An 18375-nucleotide genomic window follows, 5' to 3' on the forward strand; every position below is an offset into this window, starting at 1 on the left:
TTCCCTTCCCCTTTCCTTTTCTTTTCCTGAAATTCATCTTAAACAAGGAGGAGACAGATCTCTGGGGAACTTTTTTGGCAGCATAATGTTAGCAGCAAGGATAGATTTTTTAACAGATTTTTTAACTATCAACAGAAATGTAAAAGAAAAGAATTATTTTCAAGAGTAGTAAAATAATAAATACAGTTTGTTTGTTTATTTGTTTTCCCCAGTGTCAAGGTTTGTGTCATACACTCCAGGTGTGTGTTTTTCTTGTTCATCAGCCTTTTTTCATTTCATTTAGTATTTGCCAATTTAAAGGACATAAAATATTTTTTGAGATTCAATAAGTACATTTGCAGAGAATATATTTTAAAAGGTTGAGCTCTTCAGAATGAGAAAAGTCAGGTCTGCAAGATCTTTTCCAGTACCCTTCAAGCAGCCAGTGAATTCCCAAGATATATAGAATGCAATTTGAAAATGAGTACTTACACATATTACACTGCAGATTTCAAATACCCCAGCATACTACAAATATGATATAGCATAAATGTTGTATTCATTATTCATCCATACTAAAGAAAGTTATATAAAATGTTATAAAACTCAGAATGTCTTAAATTCAGCACATTTTGGCCTACTATATATCTTTATTCTAAAGACTTTTTACTGACACTCACCTTTTTTTTGAATTGGCGCATTATTTGTGCTAAACTGTGCCTTCAGTTATATCTATTAATTATGCGTCTGTTGCTAGTGACAACTATGCTTCATTATTATTTATTCAAGAAGATACTTGACTGTATATGAACACCATGCTCTGTTGCTATGTTCCAGATAGTAGAAATCCATAGGGCTTGCAGAGGTACTGCTCTGTGTCTCCTATCTTGATGTATTCATCCTTGTATTGCATTAGCTTCACAATAGTGTTTAGATGTCATTTTGTCCCTAATTCTGTTCACTCGCAGAGCAGTCTGTTTTCTTCAATAGATCTAGTGCAGATGAACTTCCCATCTAGATCACTAGTTTCTTTGCTAGATCACTACTAGTCTGACTATTCTCATTTTAATTTTGATGTGTGCTTCACATACCCCATAGTCCTGCCCGCAGCCTGTTCCTTTATTGTGGGAGTTCTATGATGATTTCAAAACTTATCAATTGAAAGAACCTGTAAGTGTTATGACTTATGTGGATTACTGGTGTACACAAGAGCATACCAGAGCAAAAAAGACCCTATCCATGACAGGAATAAAGTATCTACACGTTCCTTATCATTTCGATCCAGATCTTATTTATATATTTGCATTGCCCGAAGAGCAAGCAAACAAAACAACAACAACAACAACAAAACAACAACAAAAAAAACCCATAGCGTATATCACTAAGTATTTGGCGATTGTAGGATGATGTATACATGACTACATTATGATATAAGGATCATAAACTTTTCAGATGAGCAAACAGACTAGATTAACTGTTTCATTAGAGCACAGGAAGACATAGTTACAATTGAATGAGGGATTGACATTATGCTACACAAACATTTTGGGATCAGGTATATAGAAAGCTATCACAGAAAATCAAACATGCTGAATATAACTTGAAGACTTTATTTATTATTACCTTACTGCCATGAAATAAGCTATATTATCAAATATTGAAGTGAACAGGGCCTGTTGGCCTATTAACTAAATACTTCTATAACAACTTGAGGATTTCTATGTGGAAAGAAGTACTTATTAAAGGTCTTGTCTGAAGCATATGCTACAAACCTAGTGAGAAATATGTGTGCTCTTCACATTTTATTCAAAACACAGGCGTAGTTATCCAGTCTTGGGTTAAACTCTCCTCACAGTAATTTCTGGTCTAAAATAAATGATTTTTTTTTTTTCATGGAAGAATTACTTTTATCCTGAAATTTCATGAGTTACTTGCAAAGATCAAAATGAAACATTTTTTTTCAGTGTGTAATTTTATAATTTTAATGCAATAACAACTTGATTCACTGATTTGCCCAGTGACATTCATCACAAACATTATTAGTAATTATTTATGTATTCTTGCAGCCACTGATAGTAGTAGTAAAAAGCATGTACCAGATTCTGAATTTTTAAAGACATCATTACATATGGAGTAACTTCTACAGTGGAAGTCCAGAGTTAGCCAGTTTCTGATCTGCAGAACTTGGGCTGGCTGTTCTTGTATCATTCTAATTTCCCCCATAAACATGTGCTTTGGAATCAAGTCAAATGCCTTAGAGAAATCTGTACATAAGAAATCAATTGTACTTGCTTTATCTACCAAATATATAACTTCAAAGATTTTTCTGTAAGTCTTAACAGAGTGTTATTAATTATATTGGTTCCTCTATGTTTTTGGTAGTTGATTTGTCTATAAGCAATATCATTATTTTGCCCAGGGCTGCCATTAAGATGACAAGCCTGTAACTGTGAAAAGTTGACCAATTTGCTCTCTTTAAAATAGCTATGAAACATTAGCTTCTTCCAGAATGCTGGAGCTCTTCCAGCATTTTAAAACTTATTGAAAAATCAACATTAGCAAACCGGAGAGCTCCTAAGCCATATCCTTTAAACCCTTTGGTCATAAATTATGTGATAATGCTTTTAAGTGTGTAGCTTAGAAAAGATAATCACCTTTTGGTTGCTTTCATGAAGTCTTCCTAAGACATGATTCAGATACATGTTTATTCCCCAAATAGAACCGATATATTTATTGAAATCCATCAATTACTAATAATTCCATTATTCTTGACTAAAAAGCAGAAAATATCAATATAAAAATCTTTGTTGTTGCTGAGATCTTTTTAAAAGTATCTCCCTTTGTTACTTCTGTCTTTAAAAGGCATAGGTTAGTCTTGTTTTCCTTGGAATTCCATACCAGCTTATGACAAATGTTTATTATCATTTTTTTCCTTTTCTTTTTTTTACTGTAATTGTTCTATTTTATATCTAAATTATAGTCATTTGTAACCAGCATGGATTTCTCTTTCAATCAGCCAGTTCTCAACCCATCTCACCGTCGACTCATCTATTCCACATTTCCTCAGCTTCATTACAAGGATGTTGTAGGAGACAGTGTTAAATGCCTTGCTAAAATAAAGGTAGACTACATCCACTGCTCTCCCCTCATCCACCCAGCCAGCGATGACATCATAGAAGGCTACTAGGCTGGTTGAGCATGACCTCACCCTGGTGAATCCATTCTGACTACTCCTGATAACCTTCTTCTTTTCTACTTTCCTGGTGATGGCATCCAGCGCAAGCTGTTCCATCACCTCTCCAGGGACGGAGGTGAGGCTGGCTGGCCTGTAGTTTCCTAGATCGCCCTTCTTGCCCTTTTTGAAGACTGGAGTGACATTGGCTATCCTCCAGTTTTCAGGCACTTCTTCCATTCTCCAACACCTCCCAAAAATGGTAGAGAGTGATTCAGCAATCACCTTTGCCAGTTCCCTCAACACATGGATGCGTCCCATCAGGACCCATGGATTTATGTACAATGATGTTGCATAGATATTCTCGGATCATCTCCTCCCTCACCAAAGGGGAGCCTTCTATTCCCCAGACTCTCACCTCCAGGGCCCAACATTCCTTATGGGGAGTCTTTGCTGTGAACACAGAAACAAAGAAGGCATTCAGTACTTCTGCCTTCTCAGCATCTCCCATTACCAGAACACCCCCTTTATTTAGTAGAGGACCCAATTTCCCTTAGTCTTCCTTTTACTGTTGACGTACTTTAAAAAACCTTTCTTATTATCCTTTATCTCCTTTGCTAGATTCAATTCCAGGTTGGCTTTAACCCTCCTCATCACATCCATGCAGGCCTTGACAACATTCCTATACTCTTCCTAAGTGGTCAGACCCTTTTTCCACAGTTAATGAACCTTCTTCCCGTTGAGTTTATGTTATGAGCTCTTTGCTCATTCACACAGGTCTTCTGCCATCCTTCCCTGATTTCTTACTCATAGGAATGCACGGATCCCGAGCTTGGAAGAAGTGCTGTTTAAATGCTCACAGACACCCTTACCTTCTAACACCATAGCCGGTGGGATAGCTCCAAGTTGAATACTATGGAAACTGAATAGATATTTCAAAACTTCCACCACTCTTAAGCTTTGCAACAAATAAAAGCTATCTGAATATTTTCTCTGACTTCTTTTATCACTTTCTTTTATCATTTGTTGTAACTGAAAACACAAAATATAAATCATCCATTTGTGGAGAAGGACAATATGCCTGATTTGACTTCCCTGGATAAGGTTTATACTGGCTGAGGTTTTGGCTCACCATCTTATCTGCTAGGAAGGTTTTGTTTAATTTGACACAACAACCACCTTTATATACTAAACCTCTCTGACACAAGTGTTTAAAAATACCGGGATTAACAGCATTGCTACCTTCCTCTTTTTATCTTTTCTCATGCAGCAACAATAGTGCTTTTGCACTTGGCCTCTTATCTATTCCACTAATTGATTTTTTTTACCCTCTAAACCTTTGTAGGATGTGTCTGCTGTATGTGCACTCTGACCTGCAATCACCAAGCCCTCCATTTTCCACACAGTTGATTGCTACCATTATCTCTCTCGTTAATCTAGGTTTATGCACTGACTTCTCATTACAAGATTTATTCTATTAACTTTGTTCTTATTTTTAAAGTAAGTCCCACATGAGACTTCTCTGTTTTCTTTTTAGACTTCTTTATTTTACACTTTCTTTCTTACGACTCCCATCTTCAAGAAGGGCCATAAGGAGGATCTGGGGAGCGATAGGCCTGTTAGCCTGACCTTGATACCAGGGAAAGTAATGGAGCAAATCATCTCGGGTGAGATCGCACGGCACGTGCGTGGTGTCCAGGGGATCAGGCCCAGCCAGTCTGGTGGATGAGGAAGGGCTGTTGATGTAGTCTACATAGACTTCAGCAAAGCCTTTGACACAGTCTCTCACAGTATTCTTCTGGGGAAACTGGCTACCTGTGGTCTGGACAGGTATACACTTCTTTGGGTAAGAAACTGGCTAGAGGGCCATGCCCAATGTGTAGTGGTTAATGGAGTTAAGTCCAGCTGGCGACTCATTACAAGAGGTGTCCCCCAGGGGTTGGTACTGGGGCTCATCTTGTTTGATATATTTATTGACAACCTAGATAGGGGATTGAGTGCACTCTCAGTAAGTTTGCAGATGACACCAAGTTGGGAGGTGGTGTGGATCTGCCTGAGGGTAGGGAGGCCCTGCAGAAGGATCTAGATAAGCTGAATCGCTGGGCTGAGGTGAATGGGATGAGGTTCAACAAGGCCAAGTGTCAGGTCCTGCACTTTGGCCACAATAACCCCATGCTGTGTTACAGGCTTGGGGACGAGTGGCTAGATGATTGTGAAGAAGAAAGAAACCTGAGGGTGTTGGTTGATGCTCGGCTGAACATGAGCCGACAGTGTGCCTGGGTGGCCAAGAGGACCAACGGCATCCTGGCCTGCATTAGAAATAGTGTGGCCAGCAGGAGCAGGGAGGTAATCATCCCCCTGTACTCAGCAGCGGTGAGGCCGCACCTCAAGTACTGTGTTCAGTTTTGGGCCCCTCACTACAGGACAGATGTTGAGGCCCTGGAGTGTGTCCAAAGAAGGGCAACAAAACTGGTGAGGGGTCTGGAGCACAAGTCTTATGAGGAGCAGCTGGGGGAGCTGGGATTGTTTAGTCTGGAGAAGAGGAGGCTCGGAGGAGACCTCACTGTACTCTACAGCTTCCTGAAGGGAGGTTGGGGTGAAGAGGGGTTTGGCCTCTTCTCCCAGACAACGAACAGGACCCGGGAAAAGGGCGCAAGTTGTATCAAAGGAGGTTTAGGTTAGACACGAGGAAAAACTTTCTCTCAGAGAGTGGTCAGGCACTGGAATGGCCTGCCCAGAAAGGTGGTGGAGTTGCCGTCCCTGGCAGTGCTCAAGAGGTGCCTGGATGAGGAGATGCGAGATATGGTTTAGTAGCTTGTGGTAGCAATGGTGATGAGAAGACAATTGGACTGGATGATCTTATAGGTCATTTCCAACCTTGTGATTCTGTGAATTACATTAGATGACACAGTGGTCGTCTAATGGCAAACAAAAAGTGTTGAATCCTGAGCCAGGTCATCCAAAGTCCTTTGTTTGTCTACTGAGGTCCAAGAAAGTCCTTTATATCATGTCTTGATTTAGGTGCAATGGGAGACATAGAGCTTACGTTTTCAGAAATAGTCTTCAAAAATAACTATTTTTTGGTAGAGTAGCCAAGAACACAGATAGTTCAGCACAACTATTTTCTAGGAATTCTATGTCTCACAGTCAGCTAAACCCACAAGCGACAAAAACATTTTTGCTCTATACGATGACACAACCACTGGGTGTATCATCTTCTCCCATCTTTACATAATTTCCAAATATGCTGAAGGTGCACTCTGTTCCATTGTCCAGGTCATTAGCAAAGATGTTGACTGGTATTAGACCTACTAATATGCCTCAAAGCATACCATTAATGTATGGTTTGATTTTGTGCTGCTGATTAGGGCACTCTAAGCCTGGTTATGCAGCCTGCTAGCTTTGGTTTGGTAGGATATAACAGTAAATTAGGTTTATAACAGAGCTAAAATTAAGTTAGTTTATCATGCAGTCAAGACACAAAATATTGTTACCTATTTTTTCTGGTTGACTATGACTATTTTTGAAAAGGATTGCTCCTTAATGAGACTTAGGGCCTTAAGAAAATTGGGATTCATTGAGTTTAGCCGTTGAAGAATCAGGAGTTTTGAATAAAGCAGACATTTGGGACCAACTTTATTCTGTAAACCATACCTCTAGATGAAGAAATATTCTCAACCATTGTAGCACCTACTAGAGGATTTCATAACATCCCCATTGGAAGTATCTCGTTCTTTTCCCTGAATAAAAATATGTAATGAATTCGGGCTGCACAGCAGACTTCTGAATTTTGGGGGGATATTCAGACTGAAATCTACAGTGACTATGCATTTTTGTTTTTATTACACTTTCTTCATATGATGCACACATCATACACACAAGGTTAAATACTTGTAAAGAATGTTTGACATCTTACACTCTCTCAAAAGAAGTTTACAAAGTTGAAATCTACTGGGAGGCTGATTTTTTTATTATTATTATTATTATTGGTAAAAAGTGTTGGGCTGTTTTTTTTTTATTATTTTTTGTTCACAGGCCTAGTATCATTTCCTGCTCACACAGGAGATCAGATCTGCTTGCAGCCACATAGACATTGAGTGTATTTGAGTCTACTCAGCAGAGACATCCGAGTGAGAGATACAAGGACATTTTTGACAAAATAAGAGAAAATCCAATGTCAGGCAGGATTGTGTTAGAGCAGGAGAAATGCCCTGACTCACACGTTTATAAGAATGGAGGGTTTATAGGAAATTGATATCGGTGAATTACTTTTAGTTGAAAAAGATTGGCTGCCTTACTACAAGTTATGATCCTGTATAAAGAAAACAAAACATAAGGAATCTAACTTCTAAAGAACAAGTTTGCAAATGTGTGATGCATGCAAAACATTTGAAGAATTACTTGAGTCTCAGAGCCTCCTGACTAAAATGCAAAAAAAGTCCTTTTTATGCTATACCAAAATAAGTTTCATTAAAGGTGTGTTATTATCTCATTTCTAAGTATCTCTTTGCAAGTTAAAAAGAAAAAAAATGTCTTGTGTATTTCAGTAATTAAATTCAGTTTTATTTCTACTTTAATCTCCTAGTGTCAAGAATGATTTGGTAAGATCTGTCAAGCAGTAAATATTCAATTAACAAGAATTTGGTTATATCTTTCAAGGGTCATCCACTGCCAAGCATTGGATAATATGCCAAACACACACACAAAAAAAAAAAGCCTTAAAAATGTTCTGTGTACTCCTCTACTGAGCTGCAAGGGTCCTCTCAAAGACTCTTACTGCTGAAACTCATTTGACTTCCAATAGAAAGTGAATCAAGTCTCATCCACTTCATGGGCATGCTGGAAATCATAAAAATTTGTTAGCAAATGCTTCATGTTAAACTATTTAGAAATTCTGTGATGATATATTGCTGTAATTAGAAAGTGACCAGGACTCGTAATGGCTTTATAAACTTATATATTTAAAATGTTCTTTTTAAAATGTTGTATTAAACTGAGTTCAAAAGTTAAAAGTTCGAGAATAAAGATGTTCTATTTTTGAGATAATCCGCAAAGAAGACAAAGAGGCAGGCCTGCAATTTGGCAAATATCCATTTCTTACAGAGTTCTCAGCCAGAAAGAGATTAAAAATAATAGTGTAAGGAACTGACAGCTAACCTACTTGTAATCACTAAACATTAATTTCAGTTTTCTCATCTGTATTACTTCCACATCTCTTGATATGCTTCTTATTATGGCAGTCTTATTTCTTTCTGACATATGAATAACTTCTATAGATAAATCAGTGGAAAAAGAACTATTAAGAAGAAAACGAATCTATTACGAGTTCATTAATGAATGAAGTAAGGATAGGCGATTTTACTATATGATTACAATATTGAATTGTTTTTTTTATTTCTCTCCTCCAAAAGAAAAAAAAGAAAAAAAGGACTGAGCAAACATGAAAAATAGACAGATCAATATGGTAAAATAGGTTAATGATGAAAAGAAATGGGGAAAAATGTATTGGAAATGTATTGGAAAGCAAATTTCTTTTTAAACAATCCTTGCAGACCATGTTATCTGGTGTTTTTCCAGGTAAAGCTTCATCTTAAAGCCCTTTAAAAGCAAAAGCAGTTTCTTATTAACTGCAAGATTTTACAGGTATTAGTTGGCAACGATTGAAGATCGTTTTCTACATATCATGAAACAACTGAAAATATGCACAAATACAGCTGGAAGAAAGTATTTTCTAAAATGATAAGAATATTTGCATGAATAACTGTTTATGATAGAGTATGTATGTATGTATAAATAATATAAACTTAGCAAACTATAAGAATGTAAAAATCAGTGTGTATTTGAGTAATTAATTTATAAAAAAAATAAATAGTGAAGCTCAGAATTATAAATTAAGTTTAAATCACAGAAGAACAACAAAATACTTCTGTATTTAGATTTTGCATGAAAATAATAATAATAATATTGGTCATAATATGAAAATAGCCACTGACGGAGTGTACAGCATGAAAATAAAGATTTCAGTTGAAAATGATGCTTTCAAAAATAATATTACTAAACTCAAGAGACAAATTATTTCCTCACAACACTATGTTTAAACTTTCAAGCTAGAAGGAAATGTCAGCTCTTGAGTAATTTTTCTAAAATTCACTCCAATAAAATTAAATAAATTAATATGCACTGTCTGCATTTGTGCCTTTCTTTCAAAGCGTGTTTTTGTTGCGTTTAAGAGGCAAGGTTTTGATAGCGGAGAAGAGAAGAGAAGAGAAGAGAAGAGAAGAGAAGAGAAGAGAAGGATAAGATGCTGCCAATACAAAATTACCATTTTGCACTTTTTCTTTGTCTTCTTACTTAACACCCCATTAATCAGAAAAGTCTTTGCAAACTTATGTATTTATATGAGTCTTCATAGACTCCATGGCTGCTAAACTGCAATGCATAACAACTGGCAGTGATGACTGTGTCTCCTGATTCATTTGCCAGCATAGCTGAGTACAGCACTGATATAGTTTAGCAACACGTCATTACTGTTATTTACTTGCACTACTTTAACACTCAGCACTGAACTTGGATCAAAAAAGACAATCTCTGTCTCAGAGAGCCCACGATCTAAATATAAGACCTGAAACAAAAGATGAATATAGACAGACAAGGAACAAAGAGAATGCAATGAGACATCATTGATCTTGGCATATCAGGAGACATAAGATTTTACTTTGTTTTGTTTTCAAAGAACTCCATGGAGTAAGCAAGTGGAGGAGAAATTTGGAAAAGGATAAAGAAACATTTCTGAGTTGTTTACAGAGATATTCTCCCAACAGGCAGAAGGATCAAAATCATAAAGGTGCTTGTATAAAAGTCAAACGAGATGGCATCATAGATTTACTAGGTGTAAAAATGACCTTTTGAAATATCAAGGCATCTGTTGAATTATTTCCATTGAATGAACTGACTGAAAAAAGAAAAACAGAATAGTATAAAAAGTGTACAAATTAATCCTTAGCATTACCAGTAGCTGTGTAATTGTTTGAAAGCTTTTACCTTCAAAGGCTTTTAAGACTGCATTGGCTGTGCAAATACTAAAACACGTTTAGAGTTCAGTTCCATTTTCTTAGCCAACTTTAACTTCAGTTAATAACCTAATCATGCTAAGAGCATTATCTAAGACTAGTTAATAGTCATTGCCAACACATGAAGAGTAGTGTATACAAAGTGGAGAGTGGTCCCTCATAACCAAATAAGTTCCCATTCTCACCACAACTTTTTTTGCTGTTTTTATGAGAATAGTTTGTATGTTTTCTCTTTTTTTTTTTTTTTTAACTAACTATATAGCAGAGGTGCACATACTCGGGGAGAGGGGGTTGAAGAAGGGAGGAGGGGGGGAAGGAAAAATTAAAAACAACAACAACAAAAGAAGGTTAAGAACTGTAAGGATTTAAGTAATTGATGGAGGTGATACCTCTGCTCAAAGCATTTAAATACTTCTGCTGAAACATAACAACTGTGTGCATCATGATCTTAGCCTGAGACTGGCTTAGTGTTCTTTCGCTTGAGAACACTGCTGACAAGTGGGGCCCAGATCTTCTTTCCCCTCCCTCCACACGTGGATTTGCTCTGTTCAGGCTCTCTAGCATCTCTTTAAATCAACAGTCAAATCTTCCAGTGCAAGACTATAAAGAGGCTGTAACCTGGAATCACAATATCAAAGTCAAAGGGAATACTATGATATAAAACTGTTGTCAGAAAAGAGCGACAAATTGCAATTTAGAGAAAATATGAAGTTTTTCTGAGGCCTTCTGATCGTGTAGTGGCATTTTCTTCCTATTTTAAATGTGTGACTTTCTACTCTATAACATTCTTCTTTGCTGCTTAAGACTTCTTAGCCTAGTTACAGGGATTAAGAATCCCTGTAAAATGAAGATGAAGTAAAAGGGATTACTTCACTTTGTTGTTATAATCAGCTGTTTTTTGAAACTGTGATAAATACACATGAGGCTGTACTTTAAGTCACAATAATTATTCTGGAATAAATTTGCAAAATGTTATATATATTTTTAAGTTAAATATTTCAATAAAATGATCTGATATAAATTTTTTACTTAATTTTTCTCATTGATTTTCTGAGTGGTTGAAGATATCTATCAAAATGTCTTTGAATTTCAGAAACATTAAAAGTACTATACTGCTAGTATTGTGCAAGTCCAGTAGTACATTCCTCTCTGTAACCCAAAAACACAAGGCCAGAGTTAAGCAGGAGAAAACTTAAATGGAAAACTATGGGATAAGAAAGGTGAACAAAATTCATGTCTTCTTCTGTCACTATGGTATAGGCTTTCCTGTTTTCCAAATGCAGTTCTGTAACATCACATTATGTCATCATGGACAAACAAAGTAAATGAGCATCTGAGAGAAAGCCAAAACAAAGCTGCAAAGTCTCCAAAGACTTTCATATTAATTATTGACCAACATACTGTTGAGATAAAGGTGAATGACAGAATATTCTCACAGACTTTTAAAAGTATATACATTAGAATTTAAGACACACTCAGTAACTAAACATTGGATTTAAAAGAAGTCAAACTGAGATGATATTAAATAAAAAATACATAGCATTATCTCAGTAAATGTGGAGAAAATGAATGGATATGTCAAGCACTGTAATAAGTTACCACAGGTCTAGTAGATTCTAAATTTCTTTCAGACACGAAGCTAAGTTCTGAATGATGTTACAGGATCATAGGATCATAGAATCATAAAGTCATTCTCCCCTCTTTTAGTTCCAAACCATTTCCTCTTGTTCTATAAATACAGGCCCTGCTAAATATGTCTGTCCCCTTCTTATGGCCCCCTTTAGATACTGAAGGCCACTATCATGTCTCCCCAAAGTCTCTGTCTATAGAAATATCACAGCTTAACTAAAAATTGTTGACAGAAAATAGCTGTGCTTCAACAGTTATTGTAGTGCTGAAAGATGAGATTGTGAAACAGGGCAAAATTCTCCAGATTCTTCAATTATTTTGGCTATAAATATTTCCGTACTCCCCCCACCCACCCTACACCCCCCCAAAAAAAGGAGAAAAAAAAAAGGAATTACTCCTAATAGCAAATGAATCGTTGCATGTACTTACGTATCATAGTACCATAGAATAATAGAATGGCTTTGGTTGGAAGGGACCTCAAAGAATATCTAGTTCCAACTACCCTGCCATGTGTGGGTTTGTCAGCTGCTAAATCAGGCTCTAGATATGGCAGTCCAGGGCCCCATCCAGCCTGGCCTTGAACATCTCCAGGAATGGGACATCATATAGTGTTGCTTTCACCTTCTTTTTTTTTTCTCTCTTGCACATACTATGAAGGAGTATATTCATCTCCTCCAAGTCTGTTTCAAATTGAAACTCTTAAAAGCCCACTACCAGCTGAGAAAGATTCTGTATCTCAGTTGCAAACAGCTTCCTTTAAAACAATTATATACTCTGTATTCCATGAGTCCAGCAGACAGACTAATATTATTAACATAAAACCACAATCGTATTTGTTGTGTGCTTTCCTGTAAACACAGCTGGACATTTCACCTCCAAAATAAACTCCAAAGACTGCTCGCAGCCAAGGCAGAGCATAGTATACAGGAAAATCTCTGTTTATGGATAAACCATAACACTCTGTTCAATATAACAGTTGAATACTGTAGTCAGCATGTAGTGAACACTACCTAGAAGCAAAGGAAGCCTGTTTCCACTGACTGCCTTAATGATTTACAGTTTTGCTGCTTTCTGTGCCACTTCTTGTTCATTCATATCTAGCCTACCAGGCATGCACGTGAGCACAAAAGGCAGTATCTGTCAGAAGTAAAACAATGTTATCTGTGTTAGCTGCTCAGGCTGAAAGAGTGTGACTGGATATTTTCACACTCCTCATCACACTAAGACAAAATGACACAAAAAGGAAAAGAGCTTCAGTTTTCAATTCAAGCACAAAAATTCTGGAGTGAAGATAAATTCAGGAAAGAATACAGACCATATAAGATGTATGTGCATTAATTTTTAAAAATAGAGAGTATTAATTGAAAAGGACTTGGGAATATGAAGCTTACGTGTCAGTCAAGGTAGTATTCATGAAAGAAAAAATAAATATTAATTAGTTCATTTAAGCTCAGCTTAATTAGTAGACAATAGGAATATTCCATTCATGGGTAATGAGAAGTTAGCTATTATTACAACAGTATTATCTGCTGTTTGTGCCAGGCAGGAGGGCAGACTGATCACGCAGAGAAATGCTCAGAGTTTCACATGCTGTTTCAGCATGCAGATATATATAAACACGCACTAGAACACAATACTAGACACAATACTAGAAGCATAACCATATCATCAATTACAGCTAATCTTGCATACCTAGAATTAGAATCTGATGACAACAAGTTCTCAGTCCCACTTGGACACAAAGACTGTGAGAGAAAGAGAGAAGCCATAACATAGTGTTCCCCAGTACTCTCACCCATAGAAGAAAATGGTGCTCTACCCTTTGCAAATGATGGACAAATTGCCAGCCTCACTCAAATTCATTGTCAATGCAGTCAATGTCTCTAATTGTAGAAGCTGCCTTTTTAAAAACAGCATGAGTTTATGATGAGGCAAATTAAAATGATAGGAGCCTTACCTGAAATAAACGAGTCCAGCTCCAGCTGAGTACATGGTCCATGACCTCTATGACACACAGAGGGTCTCTTAATCTGAGTGCAGTCTGACTATCATTTTCTCCCCTTTTGGATTTACATTTAGCTCTGTCATAAACATTTGATGAAGGGCTTACACATGCCTGGGGGTTATAGGTCATGTTACTGCAGCAATCAGAAGAACAATCTTCCCCCGCCCCCCCCTCCCCCCCTGCCCCCTATTTTAGTGATAGTCCAAAGCAAGATGATCTGAATGGGGATTCTAACTGGGGACAGTTAACGTAACAGTAACAGTACCAGAGAAGTATATCACAGTCATGTCAAGATTTTGAAGGAAATAGAATGTACTTTTTTTTTCCATCACAGCAGAATCTGCAGAAGGTCTAATGATCAAAAATATTTATTCCTGTCACAAGCCCTTGATCTCCCCCAACTTCTAATTAAATCCCACTTACATTCAGCTCTGCTATATAGCCCTTCTGTTGTACACAAGATAAAATCACTTCAGTACCTTATGCCTACAGACTGTATCATTACTCTGAAAAAATGTTGCCCTCAGACAAAAGACCCAATTGGTCCATGTGGCTATTCACAGTCTGAACCTCAAGGCTCCAAAGAGGTAGGACAGAAAGAAGGTGATTCTATCTGACCATTTCAGTTTTTTTATTTTACTCAGTTTGCAGAAGTTATTTTAGGACTGTAAATAGCACTCAACATTTAACAACTATGGAATGAAGACACAAGATTAATTCTTAAATGAGGGAAAACAAACTCTATGCAGATACTGAACTTGCATAAGATATATTATGTTACTAAATAAATTATAAGATAAACTTAACACCAAAATCTGTATTCTGATACGCTTTGAATGCTTCAGCATCTGAATCTAAGAATTTGTTCCTACTTTTCAAAATATTGAGAGACCAAGTATAGGTAAATTAAGATGGGAATACAAATTGTATTTTGTCTTGTGATGAAATATTTTAGTCCCAGCAGCTAAAGAACATTGTACAGAAAAAAAAAAATTAATGATATTTTATATTCGTAAATAATATTTTTCAAACATAAATTATTCAATATTTAATTATCTGTATGTTTTTCATTCATGCTGTTCATATGCACATATGTATGTATGAGCATCAAAATGCTGATTTATGATCCTGACACATTTCTATCTTAAATGATTATACTAGCCATGATCTTTCATATTTCTTCATGTTGGTTTCTACCTAAGCTTGACTATCACACAAAATCCACTTCAATTTCAGATGGAGGCCCTATGAAATCGTTATGATTCCAACAGGATATTCAATTTCAAATTAAAGATTTTTATTTTTTATATTTTTGCCATGATTTAAAAGTACAGAGGAAAAAGAATCATCATAAACATATGCCTCCTTGCAAAGAATTTTCAGCTTTGGCCTTTCACTAATCTATAAAGAGGCTTTTAGCTTCTTTTTCACCCTCAGTTAACATTAAAGCATTCTGCTATTCACTTTATTGTATGGGTGAAGGAATGTTTCAAGTAGAAAGAATTCAATAAAGTAAAACTACAAATCCTATTATTCATATAATTAACTATATGAAATACAATCACGACTGCATACTTAAACATTCAAAACAAGAGTTTCAAATTTCTACCCTACTCATTTGCAAATCAGTAAAAACCTGACATTGCTAAAAACAAAGTACTTGTTACCAATTGATAAAGTAATACAAATTCATGGATTTTTTTTTTATCTTTTGATTCAATCAATTAATGTAAGAGCAGAAGTAAGTTAGTTTGTATTATGTTTCCTTAGGCTAAGATGCTTGAGTTGAGAAAGTCACCTTTGTTTTTTGCTCTGTATTTAGAAGTCATTCAACAGAGTAGCATTGCAGTCTAAGAATTTTAGGAAGCCAGACCATCTAAATAATAACTACGGACTGTGTAGCACACTGGAAAGCAACCAAGACTTCTGTAGTTAATTGCTTCCTGTTTTGTTCCTATCTTACTTTCATTCTGAAAAGGATGGAGGAGGAGAGGAGGAGAGAAAGGGGAGGGGGTGTGAGAAAGAGCGTGAAAGTGGTCTATAATATGTCTCCTACTAAAATGAAGATTACTAAATAAGAAACTCTATGGTTTTCTCCAGCTAAATTAAAAGTTTTGGAGATGAGAACCTAAAACGTGCTTAGAAGTACATACAAGGGTTGTGTTGAAAATAATGCCTCCTATTTTATTATGTTGGCCTAGTGTCAGAGGCAGATGGTGGTGGTATAGCAGTAGAGGTTGAACTTTACCACCAGTATTTCATTACATATTGTTTCCATGTGAAAGATGGCAGCAGAGGAACAATCTGACTAAATGACATCTGACATGGAAGTGCATAAGAAGCAAAGGTGTGTCACTGAATTTCCTCATGTGGAAAGAATTATATTCATTGACATTTATAGATGCTTGCTGAACGTTTATGGAGAATAAACAGTGGATGTGAGCACAGTGAAGCAACGGCTGGTGCATTGCATGGCAACAGCGACTATGCATCACCTCCTCTGATGCAGATTTTTACAAGTGTGGCATGCAGGCTCTTGTGTATTGCTGGCAAAAATGTAGAGCTGATGGTGGTGACTATGTTGAAAAAGAGTATTTTGTAGCTGAGAATTTGCTCTTTTGAATAATGTTATTGTGCTCTTTTTATCTCTTTTAGTTTAAATGGAAATAAATAGGAGGCAATACTTTCAGAGTGACCTATATATTTTCATATAAACACTGAATATGGTGCATGCTATGAACATCAAATCTTTTTTCTGCTTACTAATTCTGTAGTTTATTTAGTACACATGAAAGCCACTGTTTCATAATTCAATAAATACCATCATTTTTCTATTAGAACCACCAAAAGATACTTTCATCCATGCTTGATTTTAAATAGGCTTTCTTTTTCTTTGCTCCATTTGATTTATTTATATTATGCACGTTTAACTATTAATGTCACTTGGTTTTGAGCTGTATGTTCAAATTGCAGAAATGAGCTTCATTACCAGAATTTTGTAAAAATATATATTAACAAATATGATATTATTAAAACCACATAGTGCTTCAGGGATCCTTTATTTAGTTGTTACCAGCCTTCTCCAAACAACATGCTTTCTTTAGGAAGACAGCACCGGATCTTTTGTTTCTCTGAAATAATTCATTTCATAACTATGATACTACACACTGGTGGGTTCTAGGCAGATCATCCATTCCTTGTAGGAGAACGTGAGAAAGTCATTGCGCAGAAACAACATTCATTAAAAGAATTTACTAACGTAAATATTTTAATTGACAGAAAATTTACTATTAGCTATTCAAAAGTAAGCAATGTAACCAAGTGGAAAACCAGGTGATTTGACACCACATATAAGCAGAGTGACTAATATTTTCCAGTTGTAGCACAAGAAATCATACACAACCAAACCGATGCATATAATATTATTATCTTAAATTGAATATCCAACTAATCATGAGCCATATTGTTTCAATCCATTCCTAAATGGAATTTGTCAATATGAATTATAAACTTCTGAAATAATTTGAAAGAAGAGCAGATGTTAATCCTCATACTCATTTCCTCCTGTATTGAAAACTTTTGTATGGTAAGCCCTTGCCTCCTGTACTTTGGCTGTTTTATTTATTAGGTGATATATCTCTGGGGCAAGACTGTCTCTTTATGAAGCTATATAAATCCCCTGGCTTAGTCACACTGCATCAGGTATCTCTATTTAATTGCCTGCTTTCTGCCTCACCTGCCTCCTATTATAATTTTCTTTTAAATGAAGTCAAATAATTAAATATAAATAAATATATTAATATAGTATAAATATATATAAAACAGCACCTTCCTTCAGAAGAGTGTGGAAAGTCTTTTACATTAATGACAGCAACACACAGTGAAGTTTTGATGGTGTAGATGAGAAACAGAACTTGTATAAGAACCTGCCCAGACAGATCTTGCTGCATGTAAAAATACAGGCTCAGCAGCATGACTAAGAGCTGCTCAGCTTTACAGCTCCAAGCTATCCTGTTCTTCCATTAGAATGTGACAAAAAAATAAAAAAATAAAAAAAATAAAAAATGCTTATTCCTACATTATTTTCTATATTGATGTTTCCCCAACCTAATTCAGAACTGGATAAAATTAATCCATTGACCCGAGACAAGCAAAAAAACAAGAGAGAAGAACTTATGAGGAAATGACCCAACGGACTACTGCCTCTTCATTGTGTAAACAGCAGATTGCAGTACTGCTGTTCTCCAGGGATACAAATATTATTTTCCAATCCCACACAAAATATATATTTTTTTCTCAATTCACATAACAACCACTAAAGAATAAATACTTGTCTTCCTCCCTCTCCATCTGTAGTCTCACACTCATTGCCCTTGCAAGGGGAATACGTTCTTAATATTTATTTCCTGTAGTAGAATGATGTGTGGAGGTCCCACCAAAGATTGGAGAGAGAGAGAGGGAAAAGGAGAGAGAGAAAGGGAGGGAGAAAAGGGGAATGGGAATGGGAAGGGGAATGGGAA

This window comes from Meleagris gallopavo, chromosome 1 (genome assembly GCF_000146605.3).
Source record: "Meleagris gallopavo isolate NT-WF06-2002-E0010 breed Aviagen turkey brand Nicholas breeding stock chromosome 1, Turkey_5.1, whole genome shotgun sequence".
In the NCBI taxonomy this organism is placed as follows: domain Eukaryota; kingdom Metazoa; phylum Chordata; class Aves; order Galliformes; family Phasianidae; genus Meleagris; species Meleagris gallopavo.